This window comes from Cupressus sempervirens, chromosome 10 (genome assembly GCF_028749045.1).
Source record: "Cupressus sempervirens isolate cs-2001-9-10 chromosome 10, ASM2874904v1, whole genome shotgun sequence".
Taxonomy (NCBI): domain Eukaryota; kingdom Viridiplantae; phylum Streptophyta; class Pinopsida; order Cupressales; family Cupressaceae; genus Cupressus; species Cupressus sempervirens.
This window is the reverse complement of record NC_143127.1, coordinates 447771042-447786148: the sequence shown is the minus strand read 5'-3', so window position 1 is coordinate 447786148 and position 15107 is coordinate 447771042.

The following is a 15107-nucleotide window of genomic DNA, read 5'->3' as shown; positions in this document are numbered from 1 at the left end:
CAGTCCTCTCAAATCCAATCCTCACAAGATAATTATGAAGCTTTTCATACCATGATCTTGGTGCTTACTTCAAACCATAGAAAGCTTTGTATAGTTATAAACCTTTTCCTCCAATATACCATTCAAAAATGGAGACTTAATATCCATTTGATAAACTTTCAAACTTTTGTATGCAGAGTTCTTACTCCTTCCAATCTTGCAATAGGAGTAAATGTTTCTCCATAGTCTATCCCTTCTTTTTTGGCCTATCCTTTAAAAACTAATCTTTCCTTGTTTCTTGTGACTTCACCATTTTCATCTAACTTTTTTATGTACATCCACTTGGTGCCAATCACATTTTTATCTTCTGGTCTAGGAGCTAAAGTCCATGTCTTATTTTTCTTAATTTGTTCAATCTCTTTTTTCACTGATTTACTCCAGCCCACATCTTCTAAGGCATCTTTCATTGTTATAGGTTCTTGCATGCTAAGAAAACATGTATCATTTCTCAAATTTTTCATTTTCATTGGTCTAGCATCTTTATCTCCAATGGTTTTTTCTACAGGGTGATGTCTCTTGACATACTTAGACAGTCTTGGTTCTACTCTATTTTTCTCATTTGGTCTCTCAACTTCTGAATCACTATGTACATCTCTATCAAGTAGTTCAACATATCTTTCATGTAGACTAATCTTAGGATTAGAATGTGCCTCAACTTCATTCTGTAACTTGACACCTGAATGTAGCTCGGTTCCTAAATGCAACTTGACGTTCACAGTATGTGACTCGGTAGTCACTAAAATGTTTTGTTGATTTGCAACTTGATTTACAACATCTTCATCAACATGCATACGTTCATAAAAGTATACAAATGATTTATATTCCTCTAGTTCCTTCATAGGTTCAGCCTCATGTACTTCTATATATTCATCAAATTTCACATTTGCACTTTCTACAAATTTGTTAGTGTTAGTATTTAAAAACATATAAGCTTTACTTCTTGTGGAATAGACAAGAAATATACCTTCTTTACTTTTTGCATCTAATTTACCATTCCTGAAATCCTTGAGAATATAACACTTGCTTCCAAATACCTTAAAATATTTTACATCAAGGGTAAGTATCTATAACATATTTCAAAAGGTGTTGAATGAGTACCTTTCTTGACTTGCACATGGTTCAAGGTATAGAAAGTTGTACTTATATCTTCTCTCTAGTATTTCAAAATAATATTTTTCTCCATCATGAGTGCCCTAGCACAATCCATTATAGATATTTTCCTCCTTTCAGCAATTTTATTTTGTTAAGGGGTCCTAAGGGCAGACATTTGTCTTTTGACTCCTTTGTGATTACAAAACATCTCAAACTCATTTGATGTAAATTCTCCTCCTTTTTTCAGGTCTCAAACATTTTAGACTTTTACTTGTTTCCTTCTCAACTCTTTCTAAGTAGCACTTAAACATTTGGAAAGCATCAGATTTATGTTTCAAAAACATAACTGTCATCATTATAGAATAATTATCAACAAATAACATAGTATACTTATCTCCATTGTAGCTTTGCACATCAGTTGGTCCACACAAGTTAGTATGAACAATCTCTAATATTCCTTTAGAGATAGGACTCTTACTCTTAAAACTTGACTTTTTCATTTTGCATAACTAACATTGTTTGCAAATTATATTGTTAGGCTTCTTCAACTTAGACAAACCTTTGACTCTTCTCATGTTACTGATACTAACCAAGTTATGAAAATTAACATGACATAACTTCTTGTACCATAGCCACACATCATCAAATTCTACAACTAAATAAGTAGCATCCTCTATATCAACGTAGAATAGATTACCTCTAGTTTGATCACCTTTTCCAATTAGTTTTCCATCAATATCATATATCTTACCAATCTAGTTCTCAAAGGTTTCCATCAGTAGAAAGCCAAGAGGCTTTCTACAATGGTAGCAATCTTCAATGTAAATATTTTCCATTTTAAAAAAAATTTGGCATTCATTTACATGTTAGAAAAATAAAATAGAAATAAATTAAATATAATTAAAATCATGAAAATTATAGAGAGGAAATGGAAGTAAAAAGATACAGATCAAGAGTCTCGAATCATTTCCTCACACCTCTTAGACTCACATAAATATGCAATCATGAAAATTATGAAAATTATAAGATTATGAAAATAGGAACCTTGGATATCTCTCCACTTACTTTATAAATACATAATATATAATATATAGTATATATAAGTTAGTAATTTCAAAATCTCTAGATAGCCGCAATACAAAAGAGTGTGGCTGAGTCAAAATAAGAAGTTTAGAATCATTAGAAAGTTGGTATTCTATTTTGGGCACTTTCTTTTAATTGTATTTCTATTGTTTCTTGAAATTTATACACACTTTCACATATTGTATATCTTTAACATTCAAATATTTGCTAAGAAGAAGATTTGTGATTTCTTTACCATGATTATTAAAGACATTTCCAAACTGTATGAAATGGTTCTTTAAGTTGAAGACATAAATGTGGAAGAATCAATAAAATGTATGAATTATGTGATATGTATTTTCTCTTCATAAAGAGATGGTTGGTGGTTGTAAAAACAAGCGAAAAGATATACAAATGCCATTGGTGGTTGTAAAATTAGACTCAAAAATCTTTATCAAGACTTCCTCAACTTGTCCTAGAGTAAGAGATTTCAACAGAGACATATATGCCGCATTGAAAGTAGAATCTATGGTTGCAAACTATATACATCTGAAACTATTGAAGCCGCTGCATAAAGTCTGAGTGGAAACATTAATAGTCAAATCAATGTATGAACTCTGTACAGTTGTTATCAAAGATGTTTTGAAAATGTTTAAGTGATTGTTTTAGAAGTTGAAGACATGACTGTAAGATAAATATAACACGTATTTTGAAAAGATATAAGAAATTACTAGTAAATAGAATTAGTGATAATCTTTATCAATGCTACCAGTGTTTACCTCTATTTGTGCTATATTAATAATGAAAATATGTAAATATGGAATGATAGATAATATATGTGTATAATTTGAAAATTGTCTTAAGGAAATAGGAATTATACAAGTGTTTGATGAAATGTTCTATTGAGATAAATATTTGAAAATGTGATAATTCTATTTTATGATTGAATTCTTTATTTAATGAATTGAAATTGATTCAATAATTTGAAAATTAGAGAAGAGATTTCCACAATCTACGATAATTATTGATAAGAATTTCCAAATCAAATCAAATAACACGTATAAAGACAATTGGACCATTCATCAGGTTTTGATCTTTGTTTTGTATTACCATGTGTTTTCCCACCACTCGGAAGACTCCTAGGAACTCTGTTGTTATTGAGGAAATAATGCCTAAATGTGACTTGGATATTCCTCCTACTTGTGACTGGTGAAACTAGTAATCCCAAGGAAAAATCCAAAAATCCTAAAGGGAAAATGCAAACCCTGGAAGAATCCTTGTTGTTAGAAACTCTTACTAAACACAAAAATGTATCTTCCAAAACTAGTTTGGTCGGCACTCCAAAGAAAATAAAAATTCTTAACAAAATAATTGAGGTGGATAATCAAGACTAGGAAGGATCAGATGGCAAAGAAGGAGACAAGAAAGCTAGTGCTCAAGGTTATAGAATTTAATAAGTTCAAGGGAGAAGGGATTTGAAAGGATGAGGGTTAAAAAAGCAAAGAATTTCAAAGAAGCTAGTAGAGATGATTCTTAGGATAAACGATATAAGAATCCTATGAAACCAAGGATGAAGAAAAGCTAATAAGAGTGCCAATGGAGAGGAATTTGAAGTGGAAGAAGGTAGTGAAGACTTCAAGGAGGTTGAGTAGGAGGCCTAGGAATTTCATATTGAGGTTGTTATTGGACCTAATGTTGATATCCCCATTTCTCAAAATCCCATGGCTAAACAAATTAAAGCTTTCATCGATCACGTGCCCTCTAAGGATAGTAATATTGAGAAGATTAAAATATATCTGGAAGAACAAATCAAGATCCTAAATGAAAAAGTGTTATTTTTTAACAATAAGTTTGATAATGCCATAACTTGCATTCAGTTGGGTATGGCCATTTAGACTATATGTAGGGTCCAAAAAGAAATGGTGAGGAAGTTTATCTTTGGCACTATCATGGGTAACATCAAACTTAAGAAATTTTTCATACAAAATGACATTGTGCATGTGGAGATGAAGAGTGTGGAGGATATATACAACTAGATAGAGGATTTCAAGTACCTGGTAGAGCACTAGAAGAACATCAATCAAGCCTAAATTTTTTTGGCCCTAGTTTTTTGTTTTGTGTGTTTCAATGTTTAGTACTTTTGGTTACTTTCTTTTAATGTTTATTGTGCTCTTGCTTGTAATTTTGGGACATAGTTTAAATATTGTTATGTTAAATCTAGCTCTAAAACTCAATTATTTTTTTGATTATCAACAATATTTTCACTGATAAATTAAACTTTGATACTAGTAGTACTTTACTTGGTTTTTTATTAAAAAATTTTAATGAAAAATAGTTATAAAGAAAAAAACTAAAAATGTATAGAAAATCAAAAGAATCAATAATTGAAGCAGTAATAGAAAAAAAAAAATACTATAATTTAAATTCAACAAAAGAGAATCAATTAGATTCAATAATCATCTAAATGGATGATAGTATAGAGGTGCATTGGAATATTTACAAAGTAAAACATTAACAAAGAAAAATCTCAGTCACACAATCATTAGGAGACCATAATCAATTATTAATGACTTCAATTCGGACGGTGTACAAAAGAGTGAGAAAGCAAGCCAAAGATGGCAACATGGAAGCTATTGGAGTTTGAAGAGGGGACACAAAGATTTTATGGCTCAATCCAGCTAAAATTTGACACAATGATATAAATAATTGTTGAATATGTATTATAAGAGATTTAGTAATTTAATGTTATGATTTAGATAAAAATAGTTGTAATGATAAAAGTACAAATTACACAAAAGAAGAAAGATTTTTTTGTAATTCTTTAGTATAACTACGAGGGGGGGTGAATCAATTATCCACAGTCTAGATGTACAAATAATTTTTTTCACAACTTAGAGAATCCATATCCATTAAAAATTTTCATTATGCAAGCATCCATTAGATCATTCAATCACTTAAACTTGTAGGTTACTGTCAAATCAACTTTGTAGAAATGTAAGCATAAAACATAACAAAATCAATAACACATTTGACAGAATGATTTAACATGGAAACCCAATTTGGGGAAAAATACCAATAACATGCTACTCATTCTCACTTTTCTAAAGTGATGCCCTGTGAAAGGCCAACCCTATTAAAGGTTACAATGCACACTGTTAAATGTGACCTGCTTAAAGGATTTCAATCCCTCTATTAGGAGTGAGCCTCGTTAGAGCATTTTAGTTCATTCACTTGGAATGTCACCCAATTAAAGGATTTACAAATGACTGTTATGTCAAACTTAATCTAAAAGATTTACCCTAGATAGGTACAATGATTAAAAATTAATAATAAGGCTTAATCTGATAACACCTTACAACACACTTGCAGATTATAGATCTCTATTTTTAGTCCTCCATTCTACTTGGATTTCATACACTTCAGCTCTGATAGCTTGTTCACCCTTCAAGCATCCATACCCTTAAGCCTTCTTTCTTTGCTTTCCAATAGTATTCTCTTCCCTTAGGTCACTAAATGAAGCAATACCCTAGACTCCTTGTCTTCCTTAGGTTATCACACATGAAAACCTTTGCTTATGACCAATCATCTCTATAAATAGAAAATTGAGATCTTTTGTCACTCAACCTCCATCATCGATTTCAAGGTTAGGTTGGAATAGGTAGGATTAAATGAATCTGCCCATCTTTGCATTTTATTTCCTTCTAGAAACTTCTCCTTCAATCCTCTTTAAGTTCACCTCAAAATGGTTCATCTTGAATTTTTTGTCACTAGCTCATCAATCTTATCTTCTACACAATTCACACAATCCAAGAAATCAAATTGATTAGCTCAGATTCATCGAATTCATGATCATTCTCATAATTTTGACACTTGGCATTAACTTACTTTCGATGTTCGACACATACTATGTTGCTCAACATCCACTATCAAAACACTCGGAATGAACTAAAGTTTGCTGGTGCTCAACATTAACTAAATTTTATGTGGCTTAAATTATATCACTCGACATATACTAAAGCTTCCTCCTCGTTCACAAGTTTCAAGAAAAAAAACTTGTCAGTTTAGATATGATGAATCTTTGATCTTTAACATAATGCAATAGCTTGGCATTATCAATCTTTTGATGCTTAGCACATACTGCATTGCTTGGCATCAACTATAAAATCACTCAACACCATCTAAAATTTACTGATGCTTGGCATCGACTAAACTTTACTTAGCATCAACTATCTTGCTTGGCATTCACTAGAATTTTCTTTCACTCGGCTCCAACTAACTTTTTTCTCAGCTTGCACTAACTTTTCTCAAAACCTACTATCCACTCAATCAAGCTTGGTAGACAAACTTTGTGCAACTTGTTCTTCTATACTTTCTTAGTGTAGCCAACATTTGTAACCTTAAGTAGATTATCAATACATCATGTCATATCTATCTAAACTAATCCTTGTACTATATTACATAATCATAACTCATCCTTTCTTTTAAGTGCTTTTGTTACCTCTTATTGATCAAATCCTCTTCATCAATAAACTAGGTGATAGTACTTAAATGTTATAAGTAGTTGTCTTACTAACAAATAGTAGGTTTGACATCAATGAAAAAACAATGATTAAAACACATAGTCTTCTTTCACAATCTCTTTCTTTTAATAATCTCTCTCAACAATGATCTTTTCAATCAAATTTCAACACCTTTTTCTTCTTCCTATTGTTCCAAATGATTATAATCTCTATTATCTTTCTTGGGGGCCTAATTGTGATCTTCAATTCTTCATGTCTTTCTTGGACTATAGGAATGATCAACATTGTGCCAATGTCTAATGGCTCTATTATTTGAGATACCTTGGCTCCACATGAACCAACCTTCTTCATGTTTATCCAAGATTTTCCTTTCCTTGGTGACACATATACAATACTCTGACTATAAAAGATACCACTTTCCAAAAATAATGGCTTCATCAGCAACTTTAACCTTACTATTTTCACAACTTCATTCCCCTGATTACTTCCTATCTGATTACAGTCTTTCTTGCCAATAATAGAAAAAAATTTAGCCTCTCCAAGGGCTATGTCCCTATTCTTCTAATTGATTGAGGTCTTCTCTACCTCTTTCACTAATTCAATATTCAGCTGGCCTTTCTTTTTACTATTGTCATCGGCATTTTCATTCATAGTGCTGACTGTTTGCTCCATGTTTCTTTCAAACTATAGGGAAATCATTGCCACATCATGTTCCAACTCTCAATGTATGTATTCTTTACCCTTGTTGTCCTCTATTTTGGACACTTGTTCTCCCTTTGGCTCTATCATTTTTTCAAACTCAGTGACCATTCCTTTTCCATCTACCTGATCCTCTATCTTAACAGGTTCCTCAATTTGTTTATCATCTGTACTATCAATTTTTTTCCTAGCTTCATCCTCTTCTTGGTGCCTCAGAAATATCTCCTGTCTCTTTCCTCTTTATAAATTCTTTTCTAGTGCCTCCTTCAAACTTCTAATCTCCTCTAACATGCTTTCTTCCTCTTCTCTATGTCTTCACTTTCTTTGTTTGTCTTCCTTTTGTCTTCTCAAGGCATCTTTGTAGCATACCCATGCCTTCCATATATCTTCCTACTATGGTTTCATCCTTGGTGCCTCTCAAACACAAAAAAAATTACCACTTCCACAATGAACTATCACAACTTCTCTATCCTAATTTAACCCCAACAAAAATTACCAACTATCTTTCTAAAACAAAATCTTGCCCACAATAATCATCATACTTCTATCATACTTATTCAACCAAGACAACTATGCTATCCAACATGATGTAATCCTTCCCTAATAAAAAATATGATGCAAGGAAGAGGTGCTAATCCTATTCTTATTACCAAACTCTATATATAGGCTCCTTCCAAGCCCTATGTCACCTTTTATAAAGGAAAGTAATATCAAAATTTAAACTCTTCAACTTTAACAACATAAAAGTGGCATTTGTGTTGAGAATTTGAAGATGATGTAAACTAATGAAATGTGTAAAATTGGATGAAGTTTATGTCTATAATTTTTTTAAAGAAATTGAGTGAAATATTTATTTATTTTTGAATTTTTAAAGTCTACTTTTTAATTTTTTTTAAAAATGCTGAAAAGATATTAGTTTTTTTCTTGTCAAACAAATATAGCAAATGATTATATTTTGGTTTGATTATGGAATATGTTAGAGTTGACATGTATACCTAGTGCACACAAAAAGAAAAATTGAAATTTGGCTAATATTTTTCAAGTTATAATTGGTTAAAGTCAAAGTTATCAAAAATTGACAATTTTTTTCTCCTATCAAACTTTTTCCATCAAATCTATATATATTTTTAAAAAAATTACATATTCTTGAAAAAGACTCTCTCCTCTAGTGTAGCATTAAAAAATAATTTTTGAACATGATTTACTATTTTTTTCCTATTTTTGAATAGACATCTTCCTGAATCTTAAATACCTACTTGTAATATTTTCAAATTATAACATATTATCCATAATCAAAATTTTAAAAAAATTTATATGATCATAATCTTGACTCCAAGATCTACAAAAGTATATTTTTAGTTTTAAAAAAAACTTCATTTTAGTAGGTCAAATTGACCTTGAAAGTGAGATGTTTATAGAAGTTCTTATTTTTGCTTGTGTGGCTGCCACTTAGGATGCCACATAAATAGTTACAGCTGAAACCCTTTCAGCTAAAAGGGTTTCGGTCATAACCTCGTTGGCCTATCAAACCACTAGCAGTGAAAATGTTAGCCAAAAATTTATTGTCTCATTTATATAAAGCGTTAGGATTATGGTCAAAACCCTTTTGGCTGAAAGGGTTTTAGCCGTAACTATGTAGGCCACGTCAATAGGGAAACCTGCCACGTATGGATGGCTAGAACATGTTTGGCCGTAACCTGTATGACCTTTAGTGTTTCAACTATAACACCTCTAGATATCACAAAGGGTGACACAGGTTTGTGCTTTTACCCATGCCATCAACCCCTCAAGACTCTTCCAAGCCTAGAGATTAGGTGGTTGTCCTTTTCTTCATGCCACACTCACCTCTACCAAGTATCTCTACATCAATCTCCACAATACCCAAAAAAAAGTCTTTCACACCACACAACACCTCCACTACCTCACACCCTCTAGGATCCTTCACAACACCATACCACAAATTTTTTCCAAAGGCTTAACTCATTAACAATAAAGAGATTTCAAACATTCATAAGGTTCTATGCATCTTGGTGTGCTTCAAACACCAATTCCTACAAATAGACCTAATGAGGGTTCTTCATTGTAGCCCTAGCTTGGGATTTAGGTAAGAAATTAAAATATTTCAGTTACCTACCAATACTAAAGGGAGGTTTAGATAACCATTACTAAACTTTATTAAACTCCAAAATCTTAGGTTCTAACTTGTTTGTTAAGGAATATAACCCATAGGCCCTAATCTAGGCTAGTAGGTCTATGGAACACACTCAACTTATAACCTCTCAAAACCCTAAAGAACTTGAACAAACAACCTTCAATACACCATTACCTTCTCAAAAAAATTGAAACTACTAACTTTTAGGCTCCTAGTCATTGATGAGATACCCAAACCTTCATACCCTTGCCTCAATGAGGGTTTTATATTGAATGTAGTGACTGACTCCCAAACTCTAATATCTCATATATTTGACTCATTGGATTGCCTATGTCCTCATTCAACCCATTTAATTAATTACCCTATGTCCCTAGGGGTCCCAAGAACCCTAGGGACATATGTAACGATGCAATGGGTCGAATGGGCTCATGGGCTACCTAACGACCCCATTCAACCCATAAAATTGATTACCCTATTTGCCTAGGGGTCCTAGGACCCCCAGGGACACATATTATGATGCAATGGGTTAATGGGGTTGTGGGTAATCCCACAACCACATTTCACACATTGCATTGATTACCCTGTGTCCTTAGGGGTCCTAGGACCCCTAGGGACACATGCTGCAATACAATGGTTTGAATGGCCTCATGGGCTAGCTTATGAACCTATTTGACCCATAACATTGATTACCCTATGTCCCTAGGGGTCCTAGGACCCCTAGGGACACATATTCAAATGCAATGGGTCGAATGCAATCATAGGCTAGCCCTAGGACTCCATTTGATTTGATGCAATGATTCGAATAGGTTGTAGGCTAGCCCTCAACCCCATTCGACCCATTGCATGATGCCATCTATCCATAAGGGTCCCAAGAATCCTAGGGACAATGGGTAATTGATTTTATGGTACAAATGGGTTCGTAGGCTACCCAATGACCTCATTCAACCCATTGCATCATGACATGTGTGAAGATACGGTAATCAATGCAATGAATTGGATGGGGTTATGGGCTAGACCACTACCCCATTCGACCAATTATATCAAGAAATGTGTTCCTAGGAACATATGTTTTTATGCAATGGATCCAATCAGTTCATAGGCTATCCCATGACCCCATTCAACCCATTGCATTGATTACCTTATTTCCCTAGGGGTCCTAGGACCCCTAGGGACAAATGTTATAATGTAATGTGTCAAATTAGGTTGTCAAATATCCTACGACCCCATTTGACCCATATGATCAATTACCCTATGTTTCTAGGGGTCCTAGGATCCCTATGAACACATTCTATGATGCAATGGGTTTAATGGGGTCATGGGCTAGCATAGGACCCCATTCAACCCCTATGATCGATTACCCTATGTGCTTAAGGGTCCTAGGACCCCTAGAGACACATGTCAAAATGCAATGGGTTGAATGGGATTATAGGTTAGACTACGACCCCATTTGACCCATTGCATCAATTAGCCTATGTCCCTAGGGATCCTAGGGCCCCTAGGGACACATGTCATGATGCAATGGGTCAAATGGGGTCATTGGTTAGCCTATGATTGCATTTGACCCATGTCATCGATTACCCTATGTACCTAGGGGTCCTAGGACCCCTAGGGACACACGTCACAATGCAATGGGTTGAATGGGGTTTTGGGCTATCCTACAATCCCATTCAACCCATTGCATCAATTACCCTATGTTGCCAAGGGTCTTAGGACCCCTAGGGACACATGTTGTGATGCATTGGATCAAATGGTGTCATGGGCTTGCATATGACCCCATTCAACCGATATCATTTATTACCCTATGTCCTTAGGGACACATGTCATGATGCAATGGGTTGAATGAGGTTGTGGGCCAGCCCATGAACCCACTCGACCCATTGCATCGATTACCTATGTCTCATGATGAAAAGGGTCAAATGGGGTCATGGGATAGCCTACAACCCCATTCAACCCATTACATCAAATACCCTATGTTTGTAGGTGTCCTAGGACTCCTAGGGACACATGTCTTGATGTTATGGGTCGAATGGAGTCATGAGCTAGCCCACAACCCCATTTGACCCATTGCATCGATTACCCTATGTCCCTAAGGGAGGACATATATTATGATGAAATGGGTTGAATGGGGTCTTGGGACAACCTATGATCCCATTCAACCCATATGATTGATTACCCTATGTCCCTAGGGGTTATAAAACCCCTAGGGACTTAATTTGTGATGCAGTCGGTCCAATGTGGTTGTGAGCTATCCCACAAACCTATTTGACCCATTGCATCAATTACTCTATGTCATAATGTGTCCTAGGACCACTAGGTACACATCTCACAAGGAAATGGTTCTAATGGGTTTGTGGGCTATCCTACGACCCCATTTGACCTATACAATCAATTACCCTATGTCTCTAGGGGTCCTCAAACACCTAAGAACACATGTCATGATGCAATGAGTCAAATGGGGTCATGGGCTAGCCTACAACCCCATTTGACCCATATGATTGATTACCCTATGTACCTAGGGGTCCTAGGAGCCCTAGAGACTAATGTCACGATGCAATGGATCGAATGGGGTCAACTGCTAGCTTACAACCCCATTCAACCCATCGGATTGATTTTCCTATGTCCCTAGTGGTCTTAGGACAGGGACACATGTCATGATGCACTGGGTCAAATGGGGTATTCAGCTAGCCTAAGACCCCATTTGACCCATAACATCGACTACCCTATGTCCCTAGGGCTCATAGGACCCCTAGGGACATATGTCATGATGTAATGGGTCAAATGGGGTTGTGAGCTTGCCTACGACCCCATTTAACCCATTCCATTGATTACCATATGTCCCTAGGGGTCACATTTCATGATGCAATGGGTCGAATGGGCTCGTGGGCTAGCCTATTACTCCATTTGACCCATAACATTGATTACCCTATGTCCCTAGGGGTCCTAGGACCCCTAGGGACATGTGGCAATGTTATGGGTCAAATGGGGTCATGGGTTAGTTCATGACCCTATTTAACACATTATATTGATTACCCTATGTCCTTAGGGGTCCTAAGACCCCTTAGGACACATGTTGCATCAATTACCCTATATCCCTAGGGATCATAGGAACCCTAGGGATATATATCCAGATGCAATGGGTCAAATGCAGTCATTGGCTAGCCCACAACCCATTCAACCCATTGCATTGATTATGGGCTATGTCCTTGGGGGTCATAGGACCCTTAGGGACACATGTCATGATGCAATGGGTCAAATGGGGTCGTGGGTTAGCCAATGGCCCCATTTAACCCATTGCATCACAACATGTGTCTGTAGGGGTCCTAGGACCCTTAGGGACATAAGGTAAGTGATCATTTGGGTTGAATGTGATCATGGGCTAGCCTACAACCCCATTCAACCCATTAGATTGCAAAATGTGACCCTAGGGGTCATAGGACCCCTAGGGACATAGGGTAATTGATCATATGGTAATTTAATCAACTATATAACACTATACAATAATTTCTAATAATATATATTACTATAATAATAATAATATTTAAAATATTATAGATAATACATAATACTATATAGTAATATATATTAGTATGATACTAATATACTATCTAATGATATTTAATATCATATATAATATTATAACAATAAAATTTGTTACATAATATTAAAAATAAATAAAAATTATTATATTCATATATATTATTATATTTTAAATGTGAGAACACATTTAGATATGATTGTTAACTTTTTGTTTAAAATGTACAATTTTTTATTTTTTTTTTGCCAGCACATTTTGGGTACCCCATTTGAAATTGGGTACATGATTTTGTACTGAGTACCTAATTGGGCTTGGTATTTACCAAACCTCTTTGGTCAACTCAAAAGACGTGTTTGATACATATTTCTCTAACATTAAGACTTCGAGTAGCCATATGACAATACTTTTTCATCCAAATTCAAATAAACAGAAAGGGTTTTTTGATAACACTCTCAAGATTCCATCAATATAAATGTTATCAAATTATGAATTTGATAAGTATTTATTAGTTAATTTTTAATGAAGATGTTTGTAAACTGCTTATTGACATACTGATTGAAAAATAGCTATAACTTTCAAATAGTATAATATTTTTGAAATCCAAAAGTTGCATCACATTCTATGCTTCACCTAGCATAAGGAAAAAAAAGAAAAAATTAATTTTGTAAAGTTTTCAATTAGTTAAGGTAGTTAGACATGGGAGTTTTTTTTTCTAAAAAAGTTATAGTGGAAAATTCATATTTAATTATTGATTTGGAATAAAAATACCTAAAAATATGCATTATATCCGAGCATGACTCTACTTTTTATATCTATAATTATATAAAAAAATATTGTCATTTTATTTTGATTAAGGTGGTCAGATATATACCTATATTTTATTTTAGCCTTGAAATTTTTGTAGTACTACATTAAAATCCAAAAAATTGACAAATCAATTTTTTTTTCACTAGATAAGGCTTAGTAGTTTAGAAACTACATTCAATTTCCTACATATTCTTTTCTTACAAGTTTTTGATATAAAGCTCATAACTACTTTAAAATTATGTGTCAAGTTAACATAACCCTAATTTGCTAGTTTTTCACTACCACTTAAGGCCATACTTTGGTTGACAATGATCCTACACATACCCTAGTGTTAATATTTATCATGGTCTTACTCACCTTGTCCATACTCATGTTAAGACTTTAACTCAAGTTTCTTCTAAGGTAGGAATGGCTCTACCTATTTCTACTCTTGAACCTATTATGCCTAATTTTGCACCTATCTCTAACATTTCTACTTATCTTAGTCCAATCATGACTACTCTTATTCATGCATCAAATCTTCAAGTAGTCTTCCTATTCCTTATTTTCCTAATATTCTTCCACTTATTTCTTTTCCCACTTCACAACCTTCATATAATAGTGTTCCTTTCACTTATCCTAATCTTGTATCCTAGAGTTTTTCCCATAGTTTCTTCTATTGCACCTAATTTATACACCCTTGCCACCTATTTCTTGTAATGATTAACTATCATTAATCTTTCTAAGATTGAGTCTTCTTTACAACAACAACTTGATTCCTTTACTTAATCTAAGTTTAATGTTCCTACATGTGATATGGGTAGTTCTTTTTCTTTTTACATTATCCATATTGCTACTCTTCAACAAGCCAATTTGCCTCACCTTGATAGTTATAATGGTTAAATTTATCCTATGGAACATCTTAAGACTTTCTAAGTTCTATGCAATGACTATTCTTATAACCATAGGGCATATGCACCGAGTTGTGGTGCCAAAAAGGTGACAAATTTTTTTTTTTTTCCTATTTTAAAAAGCACGTATGCGCTATAGCGCATACACGCTTTTAAAAAATAAAAAGTATATATGATGGGCTGCAAACCCGCAGCTCATCATTTTCATCAACATTTTCTTCTACTCCTATAGCGAGCAGCGCGTACGCGAGTTGAAGACTAAACATTTGCACCACCATTTGCCAAAATGCCTCCTCGTCGATGAAATCCAA